Source organism: Thunnus albacares, chromosome 17, assembly GCF_914725855.1.
Source record: "Thunnus albacares chromosome 17, fThuAlb1.1, whole genome shotgun sequence".
NCBI lineage: Eukaryota > Metazoa > Chordata > Actinopteri > Scombriformes > Scombridae > Thunnus > Thunnus albacares.
The window spans coordinates 24,385,463-24,401,006 of NC_058122.1; positions in this window are offsets into that span (position 1 = coordinate 24,385,463).

Below are 15,544 nucleotides of genomic sequence, written 5' to 3' on the forward strand. Positions count from 1 at the left end.
TGTTTATGTTTTTTTTTTTTTTTTTGTAGCCAGCCAATAGCAAACAGTGCGATGATAAATCCTGGTATATTGTTACAGATTCAGATTCAGATCAATTTTATTATCCCACACGGAGGAAATTAGTTTGGTCCAGTGCTCCAGAATACCCAATAAGACCACTGCATCATCATTATAAAACACATTTGATCCCACTGAGACTGAATAAAAACAATAAATCTAATTAAAACAGTCAATCCACAATCAGTAAAATCAAATTTAAGTACAAGAGACCAGCTAAGAGACAATAAAACCTGGTTGTTTTACAGGCTGATGGCTTGAGGAATAAGAGTTCTTGTATCTACTTGTTTTGAGTTTTCTTTGTAGAAGTCTCTGTCACCGGGTCAGGATGTTGCTGTGGAGTGAAGGGGATGGGTACTATCTTGTAAGATTGTTTCTAGTGTTTGGAGGATGAGTTTGGTTGACAGGCCGGTGGTTGTTTCTTCAACGCCTGTGATTTTCCTTACTGTCCTGACTTGTCGTTGTAGCCCGGCTCGGTCCTGTTTTTATTCACGTCACAAAAGCTCGTTCGATTGAGGTTAAAAGCAACTTCAAAACACTCGTGAGAGCGAACAAACAGTGGAGCGTGGGCAGTGTCGCCGCTGCCACACATGTAGTTTTGCCGTAAATACAAACGAGGATGGTCTGGGTGGTCTAGGATGGTCTAGGAATGTCTGTTTCCACAGCAGTAGTTGAGATAATGATGTCACCCTGGAAGGAATTTCCTCACCGGATGACAGTTTTCTTGCTTTCAGCAGATGTTGACCTATCCGTCGTCACATAAACTGTCTCAGTTGAGTTTTGACACCACTTCCCCGTGATGCATTTATCTCTGACGGAATAAGGGAAAACCCTCTAAAACATTGAGAGGACAGAGTATATCCAACACAAGCGCTTTCATCTGTTTCATCAAGGATTTTGATTAGTGAGATTACAAAGAAAGTCCAGGATTTAAAATCTGTCTTAAACAAAGTATAAAACGTAGAGCTGCAACAATCAGTCGATTTATCGATTAGTCGATACACCGAAAATTTGTCGCCAACTTTTTTTGATACTTGATTAATCATTTTGTCATTTTCTAAGAAAATTTAGTCCTATATGACAGTAAACTGAATATCTTTGGGTTGCATCTTGGGCTTCGGGAAACAGTGATGAACATTTTTTTTACCTTTTTATGACATTTTGTAGACTAAACAACTAATCAAGAAAATAATTGTCCGATGAAGTGATACTGAAAATAATTGTTTATTGTCTTTCAGAGTGTCCTATTCTATTCTATTATTCTTAGCTTTGTATTAATGTGTATTATCTAAGCTATGTCTAGCTATGCTAGCGTTGTAAAGGATCTGGTAATGGTTTGATGACTTTATACTACTTCTCTCCTCAACAGCTCAAAGTAACATACTTAACATCACTTTAAGTATATTTGCAATTTCATTAGTTTTTCCTACTTTTATGAAAGTTGTTTATAATCATCATTTCAAAGTGATGACATGTTTTAGATGTCTGCTACAGAAAGTGATGCAGTAGTTTGTAGGTGTTTGGGTTGTAAAACCTGGATAAATACAACAGATTTTCATACGTATCTGTGATTGGTGTTGACTCCCAACATAGGAATCCATTTTGTTTGGAATAGATATTCCTAAAAATGTGACTATATATTTGTTCATACATGGCCCATATAACATATAGCTCATGATATATTTCCTTACTTGATGTGATAACAATAACTTTGTTGACGTTTCTGTATTTTGTCAACTTTATCAAATGTACAACTCAGTTTGTGTTGATGAAAAGTTTACCACTGTTCTACATGTTGGGTTCTTGATTTAAAAAGTTGATCATGCAACCATTCTTCTTCTTCTTCTTCTTCTTCTTCTTATCATTATTATTATTAGCGGTATTAGTATTAGTGTTATTAGTATTATTATTTTTGCACATACAACAGTGGAGTCTCTGGGTCAACAAATGAGCCAATAAGAGTTGTATAATATAACAATGCATTTTTTTTTAACATGGTCATGTGTTAAATAGGCAAGACAAGTTTATTTGTACAGCACATTTCAACAAGACGATTCGAATTGCTTTACATAGAACATAAAAGGCATCGAGACAGAATATAAAAGCAACACAAGGCAATATAAAAAGACATTTAAATACAATTAAAAAGTGTTTAATTGGAAATAAAAATAAAGCTAAAATAGAATAAGACGGATAAAACAGCAGAATAAAAGTTGCAGTGCAGTGTAAGATATTAAACCTCAAATTTAGGTTAATAAAAGGCAGCAAACAGTCTTCAGCTGTGATTGAAAAGAACTGAGAGTTGCAGCAGACCTGCAATTTTCTGGGAGTTTGTTCCAGATATGTGGAGCATAAAAACTGAACTCTGCTTCTCCAGGTTTAGTCTGACTCTGGGGACAGAAAGCAGATCTGAGAGGTCTGGATGGTTCATAACGTAGCAGCAGATAGGAAATTTATTTTGGCTCCTAAACCATTCAAAGCTTTATAAACCAAATAGTAACCAAGGACAATAAACTTGTTGTCGCTGGTCAGTTCGTCTACTAAACATAGACAGCGCTTCAGCTCACACCGACCACACTGAGTAATATTTACACTGTGAGGAATAAGCAGGCAATTTAACATGAAACAATTAATCAAGAAGAAGTTGACCAATGAATAAACCCTTCGTGACACCTAAAAAAAAAAAAAAGCCACTTTAGCAAGAGACGCAGCACAAAGGCCACAGGCAGTGGCCGGCTGGCAAGTAGGGGGGGGGGAAAAAAAAAAGTCACTTTGTCATGAGTCATCCTTCATCTTGTTTTCAACAAGCGGGAGAGTACATTTATGGGGAATGACAAACTGAGACCATGACCTGAGTGCTTGTTTTCCGCAGTGAAGTGTTCTGCCAGCTCTGATACGGACTCTATTTCGTCTTGGCTTTAATCCACAGAACCTATTAAAGAAAAAGGTTATTACCAGCAAATACACTGCAATCCTGAGTAATCGCGCTCATCTTCAAAGAAGTAGGCTATTTCTTTGCCGGTGGGAGTTGAGTCTTTCAGGAGGAAACTGACCTTAATTCATACTTTGATAAAAAGTAAAAAAATGATGCAAACAATACATGAAAGCAAAAAAATTGACAAAGTGGCTGCTCCACCTGTGGGCCACTAAGACACATCACAGAAACTTATAATTGGCAGTGGAGAAATTTGACCTGCATAGCTCTCATTGTCTTCTCCAGTCACATTAGAGGAAGGTTTGAAGAGTAGCAAGGGGGACAGCGAAAGAGTAAAATCAATACTGGAAGAGAGATTTTTCTGGAAATTTACATCTTCTAACACACATTTTGATTTTTCACCCCACAAAACCTCAACGCAGCACCTCTCAGTCATTTACATTCATCAGTTTGAGCTCGTTTCATACCGTAGGTGCAACATAAACACACACACACACACATAAACAGACACTTGTTTGTCAGAACAATTATGCGTGGAAACATCTCATTTGCATTCAGCCCCATAATATTCAATTTGATACCACTCAGCTCTCAAATACAAACCGCTCCACGGTGTCAAGCTACTGAGATCATTACCCGCTCTCAGTGTAGGAGTGCTGACCCTTTAGACTCATATTTAACGCGCAAGACTTTCTGATTGACGGTTCAGCAGGGTGAACCGCTAATGTCAACACTCACTCACTCACACAGTCACGTTTTTTTTTTTTTCTTGTCGAGCATGGAGGCCTGTGTTTCGAACGGGTCGATGTCATCCAGCAGAGGGAGCTAAAAGATCAGCAGCGCGAACCCCTTGGCAGGCCCTGTCTTGAGGAGAAATATGCACGCCGGGGTGGCAGCATAATGGGAAAATGTCTTTATTCCCTCATCTCTCATGTGGTGACAGGCAGAACTTTAGGTTGCCATGGAGAGAAACAGAGAAAGAGAGAGAGAGAGAGAGAGAGAGAGAGCTGCTGAAACAGGGCCATAATTAACAGAGCCACAGAACTTGGCTCAATGACTCATTACGTTTCGAGAAGTTAATGAGGAAATCACGTAGCTCCTCGAAGGCAAACGACTCCTTATGTGTAGAATGTGTACGTAGGATAGATGTTTGAAGTAGCATCATGAGGTGAATGTAGCTGTACGCTGCTGCAGCCACTCCTGCAGGCCTAATGATGTGCATGTGATCTGCCCGCGCGTGCAGTCTAGTCGGGAACTGAACGTGTGTGTGTGTGTGTGTGTGTGTGTGTGAGAGTGTGTGTGCATGCTCAGGCTGTTGCATTATAGTATGTGTGTTTGAGTGTGTGTTGAGGGAGTGACTCATCTCCTTGTCAGGGAGACACAAAACATATGAACATTTTCTCAGGCTGTCACACACACACACATACACATACACTCCCCAGCGCCTTTCTCCAGATGTACATCGGCGTCTCTCACTCTCTCTCTCTATCTTTTTCTCTCTCTGTTTCTCTCCCCCCCCCCCCCCCCCCCTCGCTCTCCATAAGATGAGGCTGCCCTGGGGAGGCTCCTGTCACAGCTAAGGGCCAACAGTGGGCCAGCTCCGGAGGTTACACAGCGGCCAAGAATACAGGAAAAGCCACCCAACCACCTGTAGACCTGTCAAGAGCACTTAAGCACAAACCATCTCTTACAATTTGTCTCAAGGATGTCTGGAAAATCCCACTCGACTCTCTTGCTTAAACAACGCTAAGGCCACCGGCAGCGGGGGGATGCTTCTCCCCCCCCCCCCCCGCCTGGAAAAGCAAGAGGCGAGTCAGCGGCGAGAATGCCAAAAGGAGAAAGGACACAGCACAGCGAGCAGGCAGACTTTAGGCCACGCCGCAGACCAGCCGAGGCCAGGGGCCTAAACCCTCGGGCCTCCAGGCCTGCAGGAGCCCGAGCTTTATCAACACCAGGCAACAGGGTCATTCAAGGAGAGAAGCGAGACCGCCTATTTTGGCCTCCGTGTGTGTGTATATAAGCATGCTTTTCATTTCAAACTGCCCAAAAATAATGAGCAATCAAGAAAATGGTTATTCTCGCATTTCAATTAGCCTAATTAAAGAGAGGGCAGCGGGCTACTCAGAAGAATGGCAAGCACCACAGCGCAGTGTGTATTTGTAGGTGTGTGTGTGTGTGTGTGTGTGTGTGTATGAGTGAGTGAGTGAGAGAGAGAGTGAGAGGCTCTCCAAGGGGTTCAGCTGGAGCACTGCATCAGCAGTCAGAATGAGAAATTAACCATTTGCTTTCTTCCCCCCACAGCCTGAAGCAGATACACAATCTGGTCTCAACGCTCGGCTGCCAGAGAAGATCCAGAGTCGCACAGCGTCTCCATCGATCTATCATCAATCATTCATATCACTTATTATGAGGACTGAATGGTCCCAGATGTGAGTAGTCATGCCGGTCGAAGATGTGTTTATCTCTGACTGTACTCAGTGAGACAAGTGTGGCATCTGTTTGTGTTTTCTTCTTCTTCTTCTTTTTTTTTTATGGATGTGGATGTGGAGGAGACGCTGGCTGTGAGAGAGTTAACTGTAAATTCAGCATCCAGTCTGACAGTGAGAGCCAGATGGTCATGTAGAGCACTTACAGTGACATGGGCCTACACAGCTCCCCCTGCTGGAAGACACAAACACACACACACACACACACACACACACACACACACACACACACACACACACACAAATGCACAGATGAACACCTCTGGCAGATAACAGCGCCTGTGATTCCCAGGTCATTTACCCATCTATCCCCCGCTCTCTTCCCCTTCCTCAACACCTTTTTTCTCCTCTCTCTCTCTCTCTCTCTCTCTCTCTCTATCTCTCACTTCCTCGCTCCTCCTGTTTTCATTTCCCTCAGTCTCAGTCTGATGGCCAGAGTTAATTGGCTGCTGTCTAATTGCTGCTCATTAGCTTGAGTAACCAAACATGTGAGACGCAGCAAACAAAACCTTCCTCCGGCGCCGCGCTGTGTTTTTTTTCCAATTCCCATTCCAAGTCGTCCCCGTCCCCGCCTCTGTGGCTTTGTGCGCATTACTTACCTTTGTTTATCGCTTCATTTATCAGTTTGTCGCTTCGCTCAGCCTGAACTGGAAAACATCTGAAAGGCAGGGATGAGTAAGTTCAATGCCAAACCAAATAAACACAAACATTTTCACAGATTTCATTTCATACGATGGTAAAAAAAAAAAATCTGATTAAAACAACCTTGAAAACTCACACAAATGTTCCTTTTTTTTAAGGTTTTAAATTGGTGAATCATCATCCATTCAACATCAAAGTGTTTTGCTGTGTAACGTTCCGCCGCTGTATTTCATTTGCATGCGTATGACATGCACACACGCACACACAAACACGGGAGCAGGCTTATTTACTGTTTCACACACACATCGTAGAAAACCCTCACAATGCATACAAAACAACCACCCACATGTACAGACATAAACATCAGAAAGGCCAACCTCTTCGCCCACACCCTGTTGGCATTTGGCAGGTTCCCTGTATTTGGGTTGTGCCCCTCCCATGAGCCCAGCCTTCTCAGCTCCCCTCCCTATTTAATCTATCTTACAAAAACCTCAGGGGTTTAATTCCTCTCTCAAGGCAAAGTGCTTTGCTGGCATGGCAGCCAAATCCATACACAAGGAGTGCATCAAGCTTTAAAGTGGACATCTCAACAGCGGAGCAGTTTAGTTAGAGTGACATGAAATATAGACCATAGTGTGTCACAGTGTAGAACAAGAAAAAAGAAAAAAAGAAAAAGGAACAAAATTGGTCTGGAGCTGCTGCTGTCTGCAGGGGATGTGGATGATTGTGGTGAGAAACACTGGAAAGAGCGAGTTGAAATACACAAAACTCGCAAATGTACACACACACACACACACACTTACTCACAAAGCTTGCGATATGCCAAGAAAATTATTTACTACTCAAGAACAGTCCCTAAATGATTAGATTAGTCTCCTGGCTCCGTGGTTCCTATAGCCCCGAGAGACGGGACGGGACGAGACATTACCAACGTTGGAGACGGCAACGCAAGAAATGACGGATCAGTACATATGATAAGTAAGAAAGACATAAAGAAAGAAGACACTGAAGTCTACTTCACCAACCAACAACATAGCCTACAGTGAGTCAGAGCCTTTTCTCCCATCTTATATATTATATATATAACTGAGAGCAAAATATATGTATACATATAATATACATCAATGCAGTTAGAGGATGTGGTTTGCATTGGTTGGCGCCATTTTTTCTGTTTGGAGCCAGGAGTGCAGGGTGTTGTCTTTAACGTTCTAGAAACACAGCCCGCTACTTCGGACCGAAGCGAAACGCTAGCTTACTGAGTGCTGCACACTTGGGCTTGTGTCAGCTACTTGCAAGCTAAATTGTGCTAACAGGGCAGATAACAATAGTCCGACTCAGTGCGAGCCCTGGAGTCGAGGAGAGCAGCAGGTGAGCCAACTGTCAATCACAGCGGTGAATCACCGCCCACATAGAAGACATCAAAGCTACTATAAGTCTTCAAATCTTATTAAAAAGGCTATAATTTACAAAATGACCACCAGTACACTTACTCAAGGGCCTGACTTTTGCGATTGAGACCATAATGACTTGATGAAAACAGTGATTGATTTTTGAATTGGACTCAATCGGAGCCAGCATCTAGCAGTTATCAGTGGCATTGCCCTTTAAAGTACTTCTGTATTGACCTCAGTCTCAAGCCGTGGTAGTCGCCGTTTGGTTTAAACCTGCGTTAAACAAACTTTCTGACAAACAGTTGCTTATTTACACCTCCAGCAGATGCCAAGCGACATTAGCATTCATGTGGAGTCGTGTTTCTGGACACCTGGCGAACGTAAGCCCGATATTCACTCTCCCTTTAAGTCTCCACCAACTCCTGAGGGAAATATCCGGCTCGTTAGCTTCTAAATGCTCAACTGTGTTCACCAGCTAGTCGCAAACTTTATCTGTCTGCTGTCTAGTTTCGGGAAGGTAGCATGCAGCTGCCTGCTGTGCTGGAAAAAAAAAAAAAACAACACCATGTGAAAGGTCAAAGAGAAGTAAATCGGTGAAGTTGAAGGCTCTCATCCCTGAAGTGCTCCGCAGAGCTGAGGGGAACCGCAGAGCTGTGGGTTCATAACTAGGAACAACCCCTTTCATGTACGTGTAACCATTTGACCCATTGTTCATATTAAAATATTGATTCTAGCAGCTGTAAACATATTAAGATTTTAAGCTCCTCTCAGATCCTCCTTGAGGCTGTTCCAACAGTTTTAGGAGCACAAGAACTCAGTGCTGCATCACCAAATGTTCTCGTTTTAAATGGCCAACTTGGATACAAAATTCAACAATGCAAGCCTGTCCTTACTCATCATGCAGAACACCCAGTGCTCAAAAAAATCACAATGTAAAAAAAAAAAAAAAAAAAAATAGACAGGCAACCATATCTGACAGTTCTCAGAGAGAGTACGCTGCCCTGGACCCATCAATGCCAGGAAGCAGTTGGTTGTCAAAGCTCAGTGCACTTTCTTGCACACTGCAGCCCCCTTTTGACCTCAAAAGTAGCAGCTTGTGTAAGACTCCTCTTAAACCTTGCCCATTAGCTCTTGCCACTAGGGTTCACAAGAGGACTTTGAGGTTCCTGACCTTAACACATACTGCATACGGGGCCTGTCCAAACTGCTCCAGGCAAAAAAGGGCACGGAGGTTGGAGAAACCCCCAAAGAGCCTGGCCGAGAGACTGGACTGACCTCGCTGAGTTCGCTGGAGGGGTTTCTATGCCAGATGCTGCTACTGTAGCTGGTGATGCTACTGAGGGTATAAGACGAAAGAAAGAATCAAAGAAGGAAGGAAAGAAATTCATTAGGTAAAAGGAGCGAATGTAATACTCTGATGAGAGAAGAGTAAAATTAAAGACGGTGGCGGCGGCGGCGGTGGCTTTTGGGTGAGGGGGAGTCATGACAAAGAAAATGAGGAGCGATAGAAGAAAGAGCGAGAGACAGTGAGTGAAAGAGAAGAAGAGAGAGAGAGAGAGAAAGAGAGAGGTGGGCGATTGGTCCTATGAGAGAGTTGTCATGGTAACAAGTGATCATGATGAGAATGATCAGAAAAGATTTTTGGAGAGAAAGTGCAAATATACATATAGAAGAATTAGATTACATTACAGGAAATGTGTCGGAGTGAGCTACGTGTGATGTTAAACTAATTCAGTGATATAGTTTCGTTTTAAACTTTAAATTTAACAAATAACGACTCGAGCTAAAGTACAGTGAATCAAACTCTCAAGAGAAATATTGTTTTATTAAATATTCCAAGGCAGTTTTAATAAATGCTTTGTTTGTGCTACTCTTTATTGTCAAAGGATATAACGGCACTCAGAATAAAATACAATTATATCAGAAAACAGATTGTGCGGACGATAAAGTTACAGGTTGTATATTGTCAAACGTGTGAGCAGAATCCTTAATTGAAACCTGGTCTGCAAGTCCTATATTAATGACCCATGTGGTGATTCAGTTGTTATCACATGTTTTATATGTTCTAACATTATTTAAGTATACAGTTTATTTATAGCTTCCTATCTTTACTTCCTATTATTCTGTTCGTAAGGCTAAAATATATATTTTTGTTAAAAAACAAAATCCAGGAAGTCTTGCTAAATATTTGACCTTAAGTGATTCAGACAACCATTGAAAAAGAAACTAATGCACTCAGGTGAAGAAACTTAGTGAATTTATTCTTTGAGCGTAGGCAATCGAGCAGACCAATCTTCAGTCTTCATCGAGGTCTTTGATGAAGACTCTAAGTTCAAATGGGATTGAATTTAGTGGAATACAAGTCAAAACTAAGATACTAACTAACTAGGATGCATATTAAGTGGCCTGGGAGCTTGGAACAGAGTAAAACTGGGCACTATATGTGGCGTCCCAAGTTAACACAAAAAGTTGCATAATGGTGAAAAGATTCTGCTCAAACCTCCTGCAACAGTACTGAGCTGTACTTGTCATGTGATGCCCTTTACCAGGACACATGACAGACTCTGTTTAACATATAAAAGATAAATCACACTTTGAATTGTCACACTTCAATCCAACATATAGTCTATTTAAAAGCTTTCAGCTATGACCTTTGCTCCTGTTTGTCAGTGCAGTTGGTCCATATTTTGACAATTACTTTAATTTCTCTTGATACATTTACTAAATTAGTATGTTTAATGTCCCGTGCCCCTGCAATTTAGGCACCAACTGTTTGCTCTCTTTGGACATATAGCTGTTCTACTCCCCACTAATTACTTTGGGATTAATGTTAATAAGGCAAACCTTCTATATGAACCTGCAAAAGGAGGAAGAATACATGGTGGGAGGTTGTAGTGGCAGCCAGTTATCTAACGTGGCATCTTGTATATAGACTGTATATATTTGGAGATCTCATGACTTGCTTCGGTGATGCCAGTTGTTTCATAACCAACAGATCTGATGGCCAAAGTTGCCAAAAATCAAATAAAATCGTAATAAACTATAGTTCCCCTTTCTCTCTTTGTCCCTTGTTTGGCCACAGGAGTTTGTTTTGCTGAAGTTGAATTCCACTTATGCTCTGTTTTGTTGATACTGCTGAGAAAGTAAAACTTAGCGAGCTATTGGCAACTTTGAGTGTCTTTCCTCTTTGGCAAGACAAGACAGGAACAGAGCAGACAGACAAAGACACAACTTTGTAAGTAATGTCTGTCTCCGTCTCCTCTGTCTTGCCTTGCCAAGAGGGACAACCCCCCTCTACTTTAGGTGGGAGACGTAGCGTTAAATGTTGAGGAATGTAGTTAAATTAAAGGTGAAAAATAAATCTGCTGATAAATACGGAAATCTTTCCAATGATGAGGCGACTGGTTTGCTTCTCTCTTGTCTTTTAGTCAACCTGAATCTGTCATTAAGTTCATATAACAGTGATAGTACATATTAGCAGCTCCATGATGTACCTGAGGATTTGCTTGCCGCCAGTAACAGAATAAAGTCCAAGAGGAGGATGAGTTAATGGTTTTTTAGTCGCCAAGTTAATAAAAGTAAGATCCTCTTTATAACTTAAGTAAGTTGCTGCAGTTGTCCCAGATGATACAATGACTGGTTGTGGATCCATGAGCAGAATCTACAATCTCTATTATATTTGAACTTGTGTTTTTCTTACTCTTTAACTGCCTAACAGCAGAGATGTGGCGACCAAGTTACAAACCCATGCAAAGAAGAGGAAGAGGAAGAGGAGAGGGGGGAAAAAAGGCCTACAGAAAGCCCTAAAGAGTCAGGAACCGATGGCTACAGTCCTTGGAAAGAACAGATTTTTGCCCGGCAGTGCCTCATAACTCCCCCCCGCTGACCTTGCTCGGGTGAGGTAATGTGCCTAATAAACCGCAGTGAGTCCCCGAGTCGGCTGATGTCAGCCAACACATGTGATGTATGTGAATGGTCACTCGAGCAACCCTGGATTTAGAGGGTTAGCTCATCACGGTGTTTCGACCTTTGTCCATGAATTTACATTATGTATGCTGCACCCACCTTCTGCCTGGATCTTTCTGCAACTTTCTGCAAAATTTGGTTCCTCTTTGGGAATTTAAATCACTGCTGCATCTTCTCAACTGGCTGTCGAGTGTTTTTAGGTGTATTTTAGAGCCTGATGTATTAGACTCATTGAGTTGTTTCAGACTGATTTTATTCGTTTTTATTTCAAAAACAGCTATTGGGTTGTTTTTAGGAATCTTAAATTTCATGATTCACACTGCAGTATTTTCACTCTGATATTTTGATGTAGTTTTTGAGACATACATTATATTTTTGTGTCGTTCGTCTCGTTGTTGTCGCTGCCTATCTTGGCCAGGACACTCTTGAAGATTTTTAATCTCAGTTAAGGTGTCCTGGTTAAAGAAAAGAATCGCAAAACCAGCTCTTTTAAATCAACAACAGGTGTCAGCTTGAGGATCTTCATCTCCACTCCTACTTGGAACAACCTTCAAAAAGCTCCCAGTGCAACTAAATTACTGTTTCTCAACTAAACATAAAGAAATGTGAAGTAAACCTCTTGGTAACTTGGTTTCTTTTTGCTACTTCTTCAATGTTCTGTTGTGTTTACAGTGCACAGGAGACTTTTGGTCCTTGACTTTATGCCTTTAAGGCTAAGCCTCCACCCGGAAATGGATGGAGGAGAAACTGTCTTGGGGATAAACTGGAAGCAAAAGTCCCCTCTCGTGCTATTGCTTGGAGGGATAAGAAACAAGTATAGTAGTATAGTTACGAATTGATCCTACTTACAAGTATCGTGTGTGTATCCAAAGCCTGATATACCTTATTCCTCTGTGTCGTAGACCTCCGTTGTTGTCCAGAAACTATTAAAAACACATCAACGAGCCACACCGCTGCACTGGGTGACATGTTCCTTCACCACGAAGATTTATGGTGATGGTAGTTTGTTTGGAAACGTCTCCAAAGACTAATAACAGTGATCACGTTTTCAGTCTCAGGAGAGTAGTTCTGTGTAAGGCTTCTAGCTTGTTCTGCTACACGTCACAACCTCTTAACTGAAGTTGACAAATTAACAATGTAGTACAAAGTGAAGGCGTTGTGATATGTAGCACAACAAGCTAGCTCTGGAGCAGTTTCTAAGCAAACTAACATGACTGTAATCTTCACAATGAAGGAACGTGTCACTCAGTGCAGCGATGTGGCTCACTGATGTGTTTTTAATAGTTTGTAGACAACAACGGAGGTCTACAGCACAGAGGAATAAGATATATCACGTAATACTTGTAAGTAGGGTCAATTAATTGTTGGTTTGGCTCTGCACATGAGATTTGTTGACTATAGGAAAAATATAATAAAGCCAAATCCTTTAGGGATGAACTGGGAGCAAAGGTCTCTTATCTTGCTATTGTTTGGAAGGTATCACATAAGTATAGTAGCATAGTGTAGTACAACAATAGTGGCAAGCTAATCATGCAAACACGCAATGACGTATGTAACGATGTAACAGCTGACGTAATACTTCTTACTGTATGTCTACGACACCACACGGGATCATAAGTGTTGATGACCACTGTTACCTCAACAAACAACCTCTGTATTTTGGTTTATCATGTCTATTCGTTAAAGAAGTTAAATGCTGATGAGATCCTTAATCGATGTCAGCATGAGATCTACACTGTTGCAGCACTCGTTGGCCGTTAAGATACAAGAACAGGACATCTAGTATCATTTGTCAGCAGAAACTGTCAAACCTGCTTTTATCAACAAAATGAAAGTGAAAAAAAAAGGACCGAAGACTCATGAAAAAATTATTATTATGTGGTCAATGTGATGAATTATTAGGTGCAAAGCTTGGAGGAAACATTGGCCCTGAATGCTCCCTTTAGCACATTTTCTTTTCTTTTATGTCAAATAAATTTTTAACACATTTTGTGACCTTATTCTTAATGTTATTCTTAACAACATTGCATTAAAATATTTGGACTCAGACACTTTTTGCCTTACTGAGTTGACACTCGTGGTCTTAGTCACTCTTAATCTCTCTCTGTGGACTCTTCTACCCTCCGGCATTTCTCGGTCTACTTTCTTTAATATGTCTGCACATATGAGATGTTTAGATGCATGTATTTTATGGGGAGGGGAGCAGGGGGCCTGGGGGGGGGGGGGGGGGGGGGGGGGGGGGGGGGGGGGGGGGGGGGGCACTGGCAGGAGGGGAGATTGGGGGCCCATATAAGTGAGATATTGTCATGCCACTGGCCTGTTTTTAAGGACTAGTCTGACAGTGGCTGCCGCCGCCGGCCGAGCTTTTAGTTTCCTCTCTCGGTCTCGTTTGTTTAACTTTTCATTTTCTGCTCTCCTCTCCTCTCCTCTCCTCTCCTTTCCTCCCCTCTCCTCTTCTGTCTTCTGTCTCTATCCTGGTTCCCTGACTATTCGTCCCTGTCCTCTTCTGTTGTGTGTCTCAGCCTCTGTCTGTGCTCTGCTGTGACAGTTAACAGAGGTCACTGTTTACTCTCATTTATCAGTCAATCATCGCTCGCTGCAGGGTTCCAAACGCAGCTATTTTTCCATCCTGCATCCTTCTTTAACCATCACTGTTTCCAGGATGATGACGAAGACGGTAACACGTAATCGCGGGGTGTTCGTTCGTTAAACTAGGTGGGACGTGCATCGTGTTTAATATCAGTCCTAATTTCTGAGGGAAATATGTGATGACTGACAAGATATTATCATTCTGTCAGTGTGACAAGTTACTGTATTAGTCATAGGGCAGAAGATATATTATTAAGTGGTCAGTGTAATAAATCATTGGACAAAAGGACTCTTGAGACATTATTTTTGTCCGTTTGGTAAATTGTTAGCTATAAGGAGTGACAAGATTTTATTATTTTGTCAGTGTGATAAAATCTTGTGATGTAGATCACTAAATGCTCAGCAGGAACATTAGTCTTGAACGCTCTCTTAATGTGACCCTTTGGATTCCAGACCTATTTCGAAATCTTTTGTCTTGATCTTTGCTCTCCATTACCATGATAAAAAGGCACCAGATCAAATTTGGATTCACTTAAGCAAAGGTAATTCAAGTGTCCGCCCACCCTCCCCTTGCAGAACCCATCTAATGCCCGTAATTAGCACTGTTATGATTAAATAACAGTTTGATTATACCTTTTTTTGTTAAAAAAAGTATGCATTTAGAACAGTTTTTGAGCCAAATGCATGTCGAATTTCCAAACTAAAGTTTATAATAAGGCCTGGATGTTCTCTGTGCTGTGTGGCCCATTAGGTGTTGTTTGGGCACAAGCTGGGAGAATGATTAATTCATCAGTGTGATGTCTTTAAATATGAAGGTGCCTGCCTCCATACCGACAACAGAACTCTCAGTAGGAGGACTTTCTTTTAGACTAAAAATGATGAATGCGCAAGCTTCCGGTTTAACCATAAACATGACCACTGACACATTTTCTTGTGCAGGACGAAGTGAAATATCTGCAGTGACAGGAAGCGATAGAATCGAGGTAATAACGTACTCACCGTGGAGACAGCTATGATTGAATGATTGGCGATCTTGAACCGCACGGAGGAGAAGAATCAAAAGCACACACTGTTCGCTATGTTAATTAATTATGGCAGCGAGCACACATGCAGTGAACATCTTGAGGGGCAGAGGGATGACTTGCCTTACATAACTGCTAAAGTTGGCACCATGTCAGCAGCCAGCAGGCTAGAAACCCTAATGCAGGGGTTCACACATGTTTTCAACTCGTTCACCCGAAGGATTACATCCCCCGTTTGACGACAGACCACCTCCTAATTATTTTCTCTGATAGATCTGATGAGATTTCTGTTGATGGATGCTATTTGATACAGAACCGGACATCTGGATATCTGGATATCAAGCTGACATTCCAGTTACATTTTCTCACCACCTGATCTACAAATCGAATGATAATTGAATTACAGTTTCTCTTAATTGGCTCTCTGCGAATAATTCAAGGACCCAAAAGCGCACC